A 14193-nucleotide genomic window follows, 5' to 3' on the forward strand; every position below is an offset into this window, starting at 1 on the left:
TGAAATGATCAACAGCCTACATAAGCAACTTCTCAAAGAAAGTAAGTGTCACGACTCCTACCGAGGGTGGCTCCTCTTCCTGTTCGGGCGGTGCTCGGCGGTCGTCGTCACCGGTCTACTAGCTGCCACCGATCCCTTTCCCCTTTTCTGTTGGTTTTGTCTTATTTGTTACACCTGTTCCTTGTTTACGTTTAGTGGGGCTATTTAAGCTGGTCGGCCCGCCTGCTCTTTGTGTGGGCTTATTCTTTTCACTGTGTTTGTGTGTGGTAGTGTATTTGGTTTGTTCCCTGTGCCTATTAAAGCACTACTCAGTTCCTTCTGACTCCGCACCCACTACGCTTAAGTGCGTCACAGTAAGGAGACATTTATCAAAGCAGCCACGTATAAAAAACACAGTTACTATTGGCAATATGAAAGATACAATTAGTAAATGCTCTGATCCCCTTTTACAGTTTATATATGCCAGCAGATTATAGACTATATCTGCCTAACATGGCTATACTGGCTATTCTGTATGTGTGTAACTGTTATGTATTTTATGAATAAATGACTAAACGATGTATACATTTAACTAGAACTAGAACTAATTGAATTCTACCCTGTTTTTACTTTAGTGATTAATTATGTTAGTTCATGAGAAATAGGTTATGTAGCATGGACAAGGGGTAATTAAAAATGAAAACCATTGTGGAAGAAAGGAATGTATGTGTGTGCCGAAAGAAAGCAAAGAGACTCGTTAACCTATGTTTGAACCAACCCAGCTATAACTCTGTGGAGATAAAATAAGACAGCGAGAGCCCCTCCAGGTTTTCCGTATCTGGGGGGACTGGAACTGTCAGCTAAGTGGTAATAAACTGTGGTGAGACTTCAGGAGATAATCCAAATATAGTGTGTAATGTATGTGCGTTAGCTGAAGAGAAGGGATAAAAATAACTGTTTTGTATATGCACAGGAGAGCTCTCGAGAATAAACGCTATTGATTAATTTGGTGGCTGGTCTTTGTCTATTTTATGCAAATAAGAACCTTACAAATTCTTAGAAAAGGACAGAGTGTTTGCTTTGTTATAATTAAATTGGTTAACGAAAACATAGGAATCAAATTCCTCTAACATTTGGTCCATCGAGCCGGATCTAAATATCTGTTCCTGTCATCTGAAGGTAACAAGCCGAGAACCGTGCACGGGCGGGACGTGGTCCCATAAAATAAAGTCCTGTCCCCTGACATTGGGGCTCTATAACAGGCTGGTATACACCCCAGGCTGACAGGAACGGTGACTAGATCCAACCGACATTGCTTTTCCCAGTCTGCGAGACCAGGTCAGTAGTCTTTATTCTCGAATTTGGGGGGAATGATTTAAGATATCTTTGATTTGATGTTCTAAAATGTTTAGAATTTATCAATAATAGGAGTTTTGCTATTCCAAACAGATTCCCGGGGTTTTGTATGACCAATATACACAGGGTTTTGTATTACTAATATACACTGGGTTGTAACAGGTCCGCGATGACCTGAGGTAAGGTGCGCTACCATAAATAAAACTAAACTTAATAACTGAGGCCCGTTCGCCCGAGATTAAGCTGGGATACTGTACAAGACGGACGTCTTGTACAAATAATAACTAACAGGATAAGAACCTACTCAACACATGGATAGTGGCCAAAAAGGAGGAGAGGGAAGCCTAAAGTAGCGGAGTGAGATACGAGATATTGGGGTACTTTAAAAGCCCTCCGACACAACCCGAAATAAGAGGTTAACTAGGGATTTATGACTCCTGGGTAATAGCTTATAGTTGTATAGGTAAGACCTAATGTCCGATCGACAGTCAACGCTATAGATAAAGTTTCCAGAAAGGAGAAACACACATTAAACATTACATACACATAGAGGGTGTAAATAATACAATAGAACATAACTATAGGAACTAGGAAACGGTAAAAACAGCACATACATAGATCATAGAAATACATACACATAGATAGTGGTAAATGCCATAGTGACTAGGAACGGCAAGGATTTATCAAACATGGGTAGTAAATCCTCAAAAGAGGTCCCGGAATTAACGGGAGATGAGCGCTTAATGGAACAGAGAGATAAAAGAAACATTGATTTCGGTCCAAAATGGAGAAAAAGTATACATTTGATGGGCGTCTGGATATGGAAAAGCTAGAATCGCTTATAAAACAGATACATAAGGAATGTGGAAAGGATGTAAAAAAGCTGAATAAACAAGGATTGAACATAGCTAGGGTCTGGCTTTCGGAAGCCAGAATGAGAGTAGAAGGGGATAGGAAAAAGAAAGAAACAGAGAGCCAAGAAACGCTGCCCTCCGCTCCCGCAGCCGAAAAAGTTAGCCAATTGGGCGGGGGTGGGAGTAAAAAACTATATCCTTCTCTAGTAGACCAAGCGTGGAGGGGAAACCCCGATGATGAAGTGGTGGTGGCTCAAAGAAGAGTGCTATTGCCGCTCCAGGCTGAGCCTCCCCCCGCTTATAATCGGGGAGAAGAGGGTGTAGAGCCAGAGAAACATGGAGAGACAGAGAGGGAGCAGGAACTGATTAAGGCAGCATTAAGTAAGGCTGGGTTAGAAGGGGCATGGGCCGAGATCCAGACAGTGAAGTAGAAAGACAAGTTGGACAGGGGGAAATATCAGACACATTTACCGAATCAGAACCGATCAGGACTATTCAGAAAAACCTCCGATGTAGGAAAGAAGAATAGACATAAGCCTAGGAAAGATTCCCATTATTATAATGATGAAGAAGACAGTGCAGAGAGAGAGGGTCTGTATCCCCTAATAGAATTACCCAGGCGGGGGAGGGTGACAATGAACCTATTGTTCGGGTCTATCGGCCCTGGACACAGAGAGACATGGAAAAGGCAGTAGAAGGAATCCCACACCCAAAGACAGGAATGGCAGGTTTTGAGAGAGATTTGAACGGACTAGCGTCCAGTTTCAGACTAAACACAGGGGAAGTGGAAAGAGTCTTAGAGGACACACTATAACTCAGGAAGGGAGAACACTTAATTCGACCAGAAAGACAGCCATTCTAGAAGCTTTTTGTTAAGTGGTTTGGGACCACTTAACTTCTTGTGAATAGGGGGCGCTGTTTTCACTTTGGGAAAAAATCGTGCCCAATTTAAATGGCCTCGTACTCTATTCTAGATCGTACAATATGCATATTATTATTACTATTGGATAGAAAACACTCAAGTTTCTAAAACTGTTTGAATTATATCTGTGAGTAAAACAGAACTCATTTGGCAGCAAACTTCCAGATAGGAAGTGAAAAATCTGAAAACGATGCTCTGTTCCAGGGCCTGCCTATTCAATTGCTTAATATTTATGGATTTGCATGCACTGCATACGCCTTCCACTAGATGTCAACAGGCAGTGGAAGGTGGAATGGGGTGTCTAGCTTGATGTGAGGTCGAACAAGAGCTCTTGGAATGACGTGACCAGAATTTCCTTTCTCTACCTAGGCGCGGGAAGGACATCAACATTGGCTTCTGAAAAGCGTTCGGTATACACGGTGGATATCTCCGGCTCTGATTTTATTTGATAGATGTGATAAAAACATCATAAAGTAGTTTTTTTCAACCGAGTTGTATCAGTTTTTTCAACGTTTATTGCGACTTTTGGAATTTTCCTTTCTTTGCGTCAGGAGAAGATGGGCATGTTCGCGCCACATGGCTAGCTAAGGTTGCTAATTCGACAGGAGAAAAGGACATTCTAAAACCAAACAACGATTTATTCTGGACCTAGGACTCCTTGTACAATATTCTGATGGAAGCTCAGCAAAAGTAAGAGCAATTTATGATGTTATTTCGTATTTCTGTGGAAAATGTTGAGTCCTATTTTCCGCCCTTTTTGCGGGCGCTGTCTCGCTATAACGTAAGCTGTTTGTTATGGTAAAGTTATTTTTAAAAATCTAACACGGCGGTTGCATTAACCTCTTTGGGCTGCAGGGGCAGTATTGAGTAGCCTGGATAAAAGGTGCCCATTTCAAACGGCCTCGTACTCAATTCTTGCTCGTACAATATGCATATTATTATTACTATTGGATAGAAAACACTCTCTAGTTTCTAAAACCGTTTGAATTATATCTGTGAGTAAAACAGAACTCATTTTGCAGCAAACTTCCTGACAGGAAGTGGAAAATCTGAAATCGATGCTCTGTTCTAGGGCCTGCCTATAAATGTGCTTGATATTTATTAGTATACATGCACTTCATACGCCTTCCACTAGATGTCAACAGGCAGTGAGAGAAGAAATGGAGTGTATAACATGATCTGAGGTCGAATAAAAGCTCTTGGCATGACGTGACCCCAATTTCCTGTTTTCTGGAATGCGCGAGAAGGGACCTGGTATTGCCTTCTGTAAAGCTGTCGTTATAGACGACTAATATCTCCGGCTTTGATTTTATTTGATAAATGTGACAATATCATCGTAAAGTATGTTTTTTCAATATAGTTTTATTAGATTATTGAAATTTTTTCGGGACGTTAGGCGTGTTGCTTTGTCTGCGTTTGTTCACAAAGGAGAGCTTCGCGCCACTTTGCTAGCTTTCCGTGCTAATTGACTGGAGAAGAGGACATTCTAATACCAAACAACGATTGTTCCCGACAAAGGACCCCTTGTACAACATTCTGATGGAAGATCATCAAAAGTAGGACCCATTTTATGATGCTATTTCATATATCTGTCGAACATGTGAACTAGTAGTTTGCGCCCAGATTTTGGGCACGCTCTCGCCATAACGTAAACTGCATGCGGTAATGAAGTTATTATTAGAATTCTAACACGGCGATTGCATTAAGAACTAGTGTATCTATCATATCCTATACAACATGTATTTTTTTTTGTAATTTTTCTTTTTTTTCTTCTAGGGGTGGATCAGCTTAATATTGCGGAAAGAATGTTGCTTCCAATGTAATTGTCTGCATCATTTCCAATCCCCCATATTTTTTGGGGTAAATATATATATCCATACACGTATGCATACATATACACATATATACATACACATACCTATATAGACATACATACTTTTTTAAAGAATATACCTTTATTATTATTCCCCGCAAACCCTACCACCGATCCCCCAATTGGAGTAAACTGATAAACATTTCTGTTTTTACCTTCAATTTATACATCTTATACACATTTTACAGACACAGTCTACTTTATAATAGTTCTCTCTTGTTTGTTCTTAGTCCTTCCTCTATTTCTGTTGTCCATCCAGTTTGATTTCCACTTGTAACTGTGCTATTTCACAAAAACTCCGCACCTATACACATTTCACAGATCCCGTATGCCCTACATTGTTTATCTTGTTATTAGTCCCACCCTTCAGCTCCACTCAACCCTTCCCATCTATCTTCCAACATCATCCATTTCGGATTTTTATTTGCCATATATTTTTCAACTGTGCTGTGATGCTTCACAAAAGATTTGAATCTTCCTATTCTCATAGCTTCCACGGATTGTAAATTAAAAATAAACATTTTTGCTAAAATAATTATTATATTATTGATTGATTGACTATGGCTTTTCAAATCCCCCAGTATTGCTATCTGTAGCGTTAGTTCTACGCAAATGTTGCAATTCTTCAGCCATTCCTGGACCTGTGACCAAAAACGAGCTACATACGGACAATACCAAAATAAATGATCTAATGACTCTGCCTCCTCACAGCAGAATCTGCAGAGCTGGGAAGATTGTATCCCCCATATATATAACATTCTATTAGTTGCAAGAATTTTGTACAGTAATTTAAATTGAAAAATTCGAAGTTTTGAATCCGGCGTTGTTTTGCGTATCAATTCATAAACCATGTGCCATGGAATGGGTACATCGAAAATCTCTTCCCAACTATTTTGCAATTTATATGGCACAACTGTTTTTTTTTTTTTTTCAGTTTTTTGGTCCTTAAATTAAATTGGTATATGTTTTTATTTATCACACTTTTCTTTAACCATTTATGTTCTTTAATATAGGGCCGACATACAAGTTCCTTACTTTTTTCCCCTTCTACTTGCCTCTTCCATTTTTGTGGTAATGCTGCAATTAATTGGTTGTAATTTTGGGTAGAGCAGACATTTCCATATGTCTGTGTTAGCTGCATGTGTGACATTACTCCACCAGTCCTATTTATGATATCATTCACAAAAATTATACCTTTTTTAAACATTTCTTCGATAAATACAGTTTTTTTTATCAATTACTATATTTGAATTTAACCACAATATTTGTTGTACTATTTGTTCCGTCCTTTCAGGTGGATTAAACTGAAATTGCAACCAACTTTCTAAGGCTTGTTTAAAAAATAAAGATATTTTGGAGATTATTTCTTTTCAAACAACCGAAAGTGAGCAGGTGTAATCTGAATAAAGGGAAAAAGGCCCTTCTTGAACATAGGATGAGACATTCGTACCAAATCTACTAGAGAACCAGTTTGGATTTAAGTATAACTTTTGTATGACTGATGCCTTTAGTGAGAGGTCTAATGCTTTAATATTTAATAATTTCTGCCCTCCGAATTCATATTCGTTATATAAATAGGCCCTTTTAATTTTATCTGGCTTGCCGTTCCAAATAAAATTGAATATTTTTTGTTCATATAATTTAAAAAGCAGGTCACTAGGTGTAGGCAAAACCATAAGCAAATAGGTAAACTGTGATATGATTAAAGAGTTAATCAGGGTGATTTTCCCACAAATAGACAGGTATTTTCCTTTCCATGGTAGCAAGATCTTATCTATTTTTGCTAGCTTTCTATAAAAATTTATTGGAGTGAGATCATTTCTTTCTTTTGGGATTTGTATACCGAGTATGTCCACATCTCCGTCAGACCATTTAATTGGTAAACTACATGGCAATGTAAAATGTCTATTTTTTAGTGATCCAATACGTAATATGGTACATTTTTCATAATTTGGTTTTAATCCAGAGAGGATAGCAAATGTATCTAGATCCTCTAAGAGGCCGTGGAGAGACTCTAGTTGTGGTTTTAAAAGAAAACATGAATCATCAGCGTACAATGACACCTTAGTTTTTAGGCCCTGGATTTCTAATCCCTTAATATTAATGTTTGATCTAATTTTAACAGCTAACATTTCGATGGCAATAATAAATAGATATGCCGATAGTGGACAACCTTGTTTTACTCCTCTAGATAGTTTAAAACTTTCTGAGATGTAGCCATTATTTACTATTTTACACCTAGGGTTACTATACATAATTTTAACCCATTTTATAAGAGATTCCCCAAAATTGAAATATTCTAGGCATTTATATATAAACTCCAGTCGTACTTTATCAAAAGCCTTTTCAAAATCAGCTATGAAAACCAGGCCTAGTGTCCCCGATATTTCATAGTGTTCTATTGTTTCCAGTACTTGCCTTATATTATCTCCAATGTATCGTCCATGTAAAAAACCTGTCTGATTAGGATGAATAATATCTGACAAAACTTTTTTTATTCTATGCGCCAAGCATTTTGCTAGGATTTTTGCATCACAACACTGAAGTGTAAGAGGTCTCCAATTTTTTAAATGGACTGGATCTTTATATATACCACTTGGGTCCTGTTTCAGTAATAATGATATCACACCTTCTTGTTGCGTGTCTGATAATCTATAATTTATATAGGAGTGGTTAAAACAAGCTAATAATGGTCCTTTGAGTATATCAAAAAAAAAATTGTATACTTCCACTGGTATGCCATCCAGCCCTGGAGTTTTCCCATCCTTAAAGGCCCCAATTGCATCAAGTAGTTCCTCCTCTGTAATTAGGCCTTCACATGAGTCTTTCTGTACAGATGTTAATTTTACATTATTATTAGGAAAAAAATCCATACAATTAGTTTCAGTTAGTGGAGATGGAGGAGCCTGAAACGAAAACATATTCTTAAAGTACTTTACTTCCTCTTTCAAAATATCATTTGGTGAATCATGCGTGACTCCATCATTTGTAACAAGTTTTAATACGTTTTTTTTGGTAGCATTTCTATATTGAAGATTGAAAAAGAATTTGGTGCATTTTTCCCCATATTCCATCCAGTTCGCTTTATTTTTATAATATATTACACTGGATCTTTCTTGAATAAGTTCCTCCATTTCTTTTTGTTTTTCCTCTAACTTATTCTGTGCCTCTATGGTACCGTTTTTATTGTTATCTAACTGTACTGTTAGTCCTTCAATTTCCTTTGTTAATATGGACTCTTTTGATCTAAATTGCTTTTGTTTTATAGATGAGTACTGAATTGCATGGCCTCTAAAGGCACACTTAAAAGTGTCCCATACAATATGGGGATCTGCTGTACCTATGTTATGTCTAAAAAGTCAGTTATAAATTCTTCTGTCCTAGTTCTAAACAATTTATCATCTAGTAGGCTTTGATTAAATTTCCAATATTCTCGCCCACGTGGAAATTCTGTAAGAGTAATATATATGCCAATTATGTGATGGTCCGACCGCATTCTGTCCCCTATCAAACACTTTTTAACTTTTGGTGCCAGAGAGAATGATATAAGAAAGTAGTCAAGGCGACTAGCTTGATTAAGCCTCCGCCATGTATATCTCACTAGGTCAGGGTATTTAAGTCTCCATATATCCACTAATTCCAATATATCCATGACATTCCTGATTTCCTTCAGTGCCTGAGGGTGATAGTTTGTAGTGTGATTTCCTTTCCGGTCCATAGAGGTATTTAAGACCGTATTAAAATCTCCCACTATAATAATAGAGTCTAGTGTTGCTTGTAGAGTTGATACATTCTTATATATATTGTCAAAGAAGCTTGGATCATCATTATTCGGACCGTATAGGTTAATAAGCCATATATGTTTATTGTCCAATAACATATTTAAAATAATCCATCTACCTTGAGGATCTGTTTGGACAAGTTGCACATTTGGATCAAAATTATTGTTAATTAAAACCATCACCCCTTTTGAATTTCTTTGCCCATGGGAGAAATATATTTCGCCCCCCCAGTTCTTTTTCCAGAAAACTTCATCTAAAACTGTCGAATGGGTTTCCTGTAAACAATAGATATTATAATCCTTCTCTTTTAGCCAGGTAAATACTGATCGTCTTTTCTTATTATCTGCTAAGCCATTACAATTGTAACTGGCTATACTTATTTCACCACTTACCATAATGAGACACACCTTTCAATTATTTTTTATCAAAATATATGTTTGTAAACGTCCTATTAAAAAGTAACATAATGATTGAGTGTCTATATAGTTGTACCATGATATTTGCATTTCTACTAAGTAAACCTCCAATTGGTCCCTACTATTCCACCCGCTAAAAGCCCTCATCTCGAGTTGGGTTGTCATCCCAATGCCCGGCAGACCACCCTCGACCCCCTGTATCCCATAGCCCTGGACCGACTGGGATCCATCCTTTGAAAAGAGCACACAGTGCCATTTACCGAATTGAAGTAGATCCATTGCCAAATGCATTTCCATCGCCCTCACCTCGATTTTTATTATATATTGCTGTGGATTATCCTCTATAGTCCCTAACATCTTTTACTTCTTCCTTCGCAACATGTATTTTTTAGTAATGTTTATGAATAGTTATTTGGTCAGAATATGTGAGTGTCAGAAAAATATCCGGACGTTGTGGGAAAAAGATGCTACGTTAGCACAATGTATAACCACTGATTTCAGCTCTAAATATGCACATTTTCGAACAAAACATAAGTGTATGTATAACCTGATGTTATAGGACTGTCATCTGATGAAGCTTATCAAGGTTAGTCAAAAATTATATATCTTTTGCTGGTTTGTTACGATCGCTAACTTTTGCTGCTGGTAAATGGCTTGTGTTTCTGGCTATTGTGGTAAGCTAATATAATGCTATATTGTGTTTTCGCTGTAAAACACTTAAGAAATCGGAAATATTGGCTGGATTCACATGATCCTTGTCTTTCATTTGCTGTACACCATGTATTTTCAGAAATGTTTTATGATGAGTATTTAGGTATTTCACGTTGGTGTCTGTAATTACTCTGGCTGCTTCGGTGCTATTTGTGACGGTAGCTGTGATGGTAGCTGCAATGTAAAACTGATTTATACCTCAAATATGCACATTTTTCGAACAAAACATAGATTTATTGTATAACATGTTATAAGACTGTCATCTGATGAAGTTGTTTCTTGGTTAGTTTGGTTGGTTCTTGGTTAGTTAGGTTGGTTTTGTGCATGCTACCTGTGCTGTGAAAAATGTCTGTCCTTTTTTGTATTTGGTGGTGAGCTAACATAAATATACGTGGTGTTTTCGCTGTAAAACATTTTAAAAATCGGACATGTTGGCTGGATTCACAAGATGTTTATCTTTCATTTGCTGTATTGGACTTGTTAATGTGTGAAAGTTAAATATTTCTAAAAAATATCTTTTGAACTTCGCGCCCTGCACTTGAAGTGGCTGTTGTCATATTGTGCCCGGCTTCGGGCTTGCAGCCCAAAGAAGTTAAGAACTAGTGTATCTTTCATTTGCTGTCCAACATGCATTTTTTAGTAAAGTTTATGAGTTCTTTGGTCAGATTAGGTGAGTGTCCAAAATATCTCCGGACAATTTGGTGAATCGATGCTACATATTCACAATGTATAACCACGGTTTGCAGCTCAAAATATGCACATTTTCGAACAAAACATAAGTGTATTGTATAAACTGATGTTATAGGACTGTCATCTGATGAAGTTGGTCAAGGTTAGTGATTAATTTTATATCTTTTGCTGGTTTTTGCGATCGCTACCTTTTGCTGCTGATAAATGCATTTGTGTGTTTGGCTATTGTGGTAAGCTAATATAATGCTATATTGTGTTTTCGCTGTAAAACACTTAAAAAATCTGAAACATTGGCTGGATTCACAAGATGTTTATCTTTCATTTGCTGTACACCATGTATTTTTCATAAATGTTATGATGAGTATTTAGGTATTTCACGTTGCTCTCTGTAATTATTCTGGCTGCTTTGGTGATATTTTTGATGGTAGCTGCAATGTAAAACTATGATTTATACCTCAAATATGCACATTTTCGAACAAAACATAAATGTATTGTATAACATGTTATAAGACTGTCATCTGATGAAGTTGTTTCTTGGTTAGTGACTAATTATATCTCTATTTGGTCGGTTTTGTGATAGCTACCTATGCGGTAGAAAAATTGTGAAAATATGCGGTTGAGTCTTTTGCTATTGTGGTTAGCTAATAGAAATACATATTGTGTTTTCGCTGTAAAACATTTTAAAAATCGGAAATGATGGCTGGATTCACAAGATGTTTATCTTTCATTTGCTGTATTGGACTTGTGATTTCATGAAAATTATATTATATGATATCCCTGTCGCGTTAGGCTAGGCTATGCTAGTCAGCTTTTTTGATGAGGAGGATCCCGGATCCGGGAGAGAGAAGCGGTATGATGAGCAGATGCAGATGATGAGTTTCTTGGGAATGATTAACTATTGTAGGGCGTGGGTCCCACACTTCGCACTGCATACAGGGTTACTTAGTGATTTGATCTATGGTAAGGCTATGACAGCAAAAGACAAAATTGAATGGACAAAAGAGGCGGAGAATCAGTTTCTGACTATTAAACAGTTATTGGTATCTGATACTGTTCTGGCATTCCCTAGGTATGACCGTGAATTCACACAGGCGGTGGATTGCAGGGAGGGGTTCATGACATCAGTGTTGACTCAGAAACACGGAGGGAAGAATAAGCCTGTGGCCTATTATTCCTCCCGTCTTGATGAGGTGGCGCAAGCAATGCCCCTGTGTCTGCAGTCACTGGTGGCTGCAGCACGGGCTGTGGAGGACTCAGCCTCTGTAGTGCTTTACCATAATTTGACATTGAGGGTACCACATGCCGTCTCAATCTTATTATTAGAACATAAGATGGCGTAAATGTCACCAGCTAGACATTTGTCTTGTATTATTATTTTGTTAAATATGCCAAATCTAACTATTGAGCGATGTACTACCTTGAACCCCTCCACTCTAATTCCCATAGCCACCGATGGGTGTCCCCATGACTGTGTAGCGGAGACGGAGAAAGTAGTTCCCCCCCCAGACCAGATCTAACTGATTTGCCTTTGCCAGATGCTGAAATAACTATGTTTGTTGATGGGTCTTCCAGAAAGAACCCAGATGGCTCAAATACCACTGGTTATGCAGTAGTGACTCTCACTGAGGTGCTCGAAGCTGAAGCTTTACCAAAGAATTACTCTGCTCAACAAGCTGAAATTGTTGCCCTTACCAGGGCTTGTGAATTGGGGAAGGGTAAATGCATTACGATACATACTGATAGTGCTTATGCTTTTAACACGGCCCATGTATTTGCAGCTCAGTGGAGAAACAGGGGCATGGTTACCACGGCGGGTAAACCCATTACCCATGCGCAGCTAATCTTGAATTTATTGGAGGCAGTTTTATTACCAAAGAAAGTAGCAATTTGTAAATGCGAAGCACCTATATTACCTAAGTCACTATTTAAAAGTGTTGCTATATTGTTACATGGGCAAAGCCATGTATCAACAGGGGGTATGATAGGTTTAATTCGACAATACTTCGTAGCATATGGAATAACTAACTATTTAAAAAACTTTTGTTCACGTTGTTGTCACGGTTTTCTAAAGTAGAACCCAGAAGCAGACCAGGACAAGGAGAGTAGGACGAAGGTGAGTATTTATTTACAAGTTTAAACGTAGAGGTAGAAAGATCCAGGTGGCGGAGCGGGCAGCGGAGGTGAGTTGATGGGAGTGAATCGGCAGATCCAAGGGAGTAACAGAAGCCACCGACGACCAGGCAGGAATGGGGTGAGTGTTCCGGGTGAATGACTGTAGACAGAACAAACGGAGGTAAGTTCAAGGCAAGCAAGACGTACAAAACAACAAAACAAACTCTATCAAACTGGAGGCTGATACGCTGACACAACATACTGTTCATGGCTAACGATCCGGCAGGGAATGGATGTCAGGTCAGAGCTTATGAAGTGGAGGGGTGATGATCAGGACCAGGTGTGCAGATAGCTGATGGGATACAGGTGCGGGTAATCAGAGATCTCCCAACTAGCTACGTCGCCCGGCAACCAGACAGGGTGCGTTCCAGGACACCGGAAAAACACTCCAGGACAGAACAGACAAAAACAGACTCAGGAAGCGGGATTCGTGACAGTTGTGCTATATTCGCACAGAGTAATCACCAAGGCAAAGTGAGGGCACCGCAGGGTGAATATCCTGCGGCTAAGTACCCATTCCAACAGTTGGAAATGGACTTCATTGAATTAACTAAAAGCGAAAGTAAGAAGTGGTGTTTAACAATTATTGATAAATACACTAAATGGATAGAGGCGTTTCCTACATCCTCAGCAGACGCAGAGACAGTGGCTAGAGCATTATGTCAGGAGATTATCCCGCGATTTGGACTGCCTGAAACTATTTATAGCGACAACGGTTCCCATTTTTCTAATCAGGTAATAGATAATATAGGTCAGAAATTAAATATAAACATGAAGAAACACTGTTCTTATCATCCGCAGAGCTCGGGCCTTATTGAGCGCATGAATCAATCGGTGAAGAATAGATTAAGGAAAACACACCTAAGTACTGGAATGAATTGGGTAAAATGCTTGCCCATAGTGTTAATGACTATTAGAATAACCCCCGACAGGGAGGGACTGTCTCCATTTGAGAAGGTTTTTGGTAGACCCTATAGAATGCCCGAATTAGGATGATTGGAACAAGCAGATATAGAAGTAGAGAACAGTATGGTGGAACACATGAGACGGTTGTTCATTAACCAAACCCGTATGTCAAAGATTCTATGCCCAACAGGAGAACTACAGAAGGAGGATGCACACAAGATACAACCAGGAGACTGGGGCTGGGTCCAATCACTAAAGAAAAAAGACTGGAAGCAGCCACGGTGGGAGGGGCCATACCAAATACTCCTGGTAACAGCCTTCGCGGTGAGAATAGCTGAAAGAGCTACCTGGGTACATATCACACATTGTAAGAGGGTAAGACACACTGACACTGTCGAACAATCACAAGGGTAGGAGCAGAACCGAAACCAACAGGAATCGGGGGTTAACTCTCTACCGAAGATTCCCTTATACCCGACATTTCCCCGCTGTGAGCATTCATAGAAGTGAAAGTATGGCTTGGCCTCTGGCT

The sequence above is a fragment of the Salvelinus namaycush genome, chromosome 37 (genome assembly GCF_016432855.1).
Source record: "Salvelinus namaycush isolate Seneca chromosome 37, SaNama_1.0, whole genome shotgun sequence".
Classification (NCBI taxonomy): domain Eukaryota; kingdom Metazoa; phylum Chordata; class Actinopteri; order Salmoniformes; family Salmonidae; genus Salvelinus; species Salvelinus namaycush.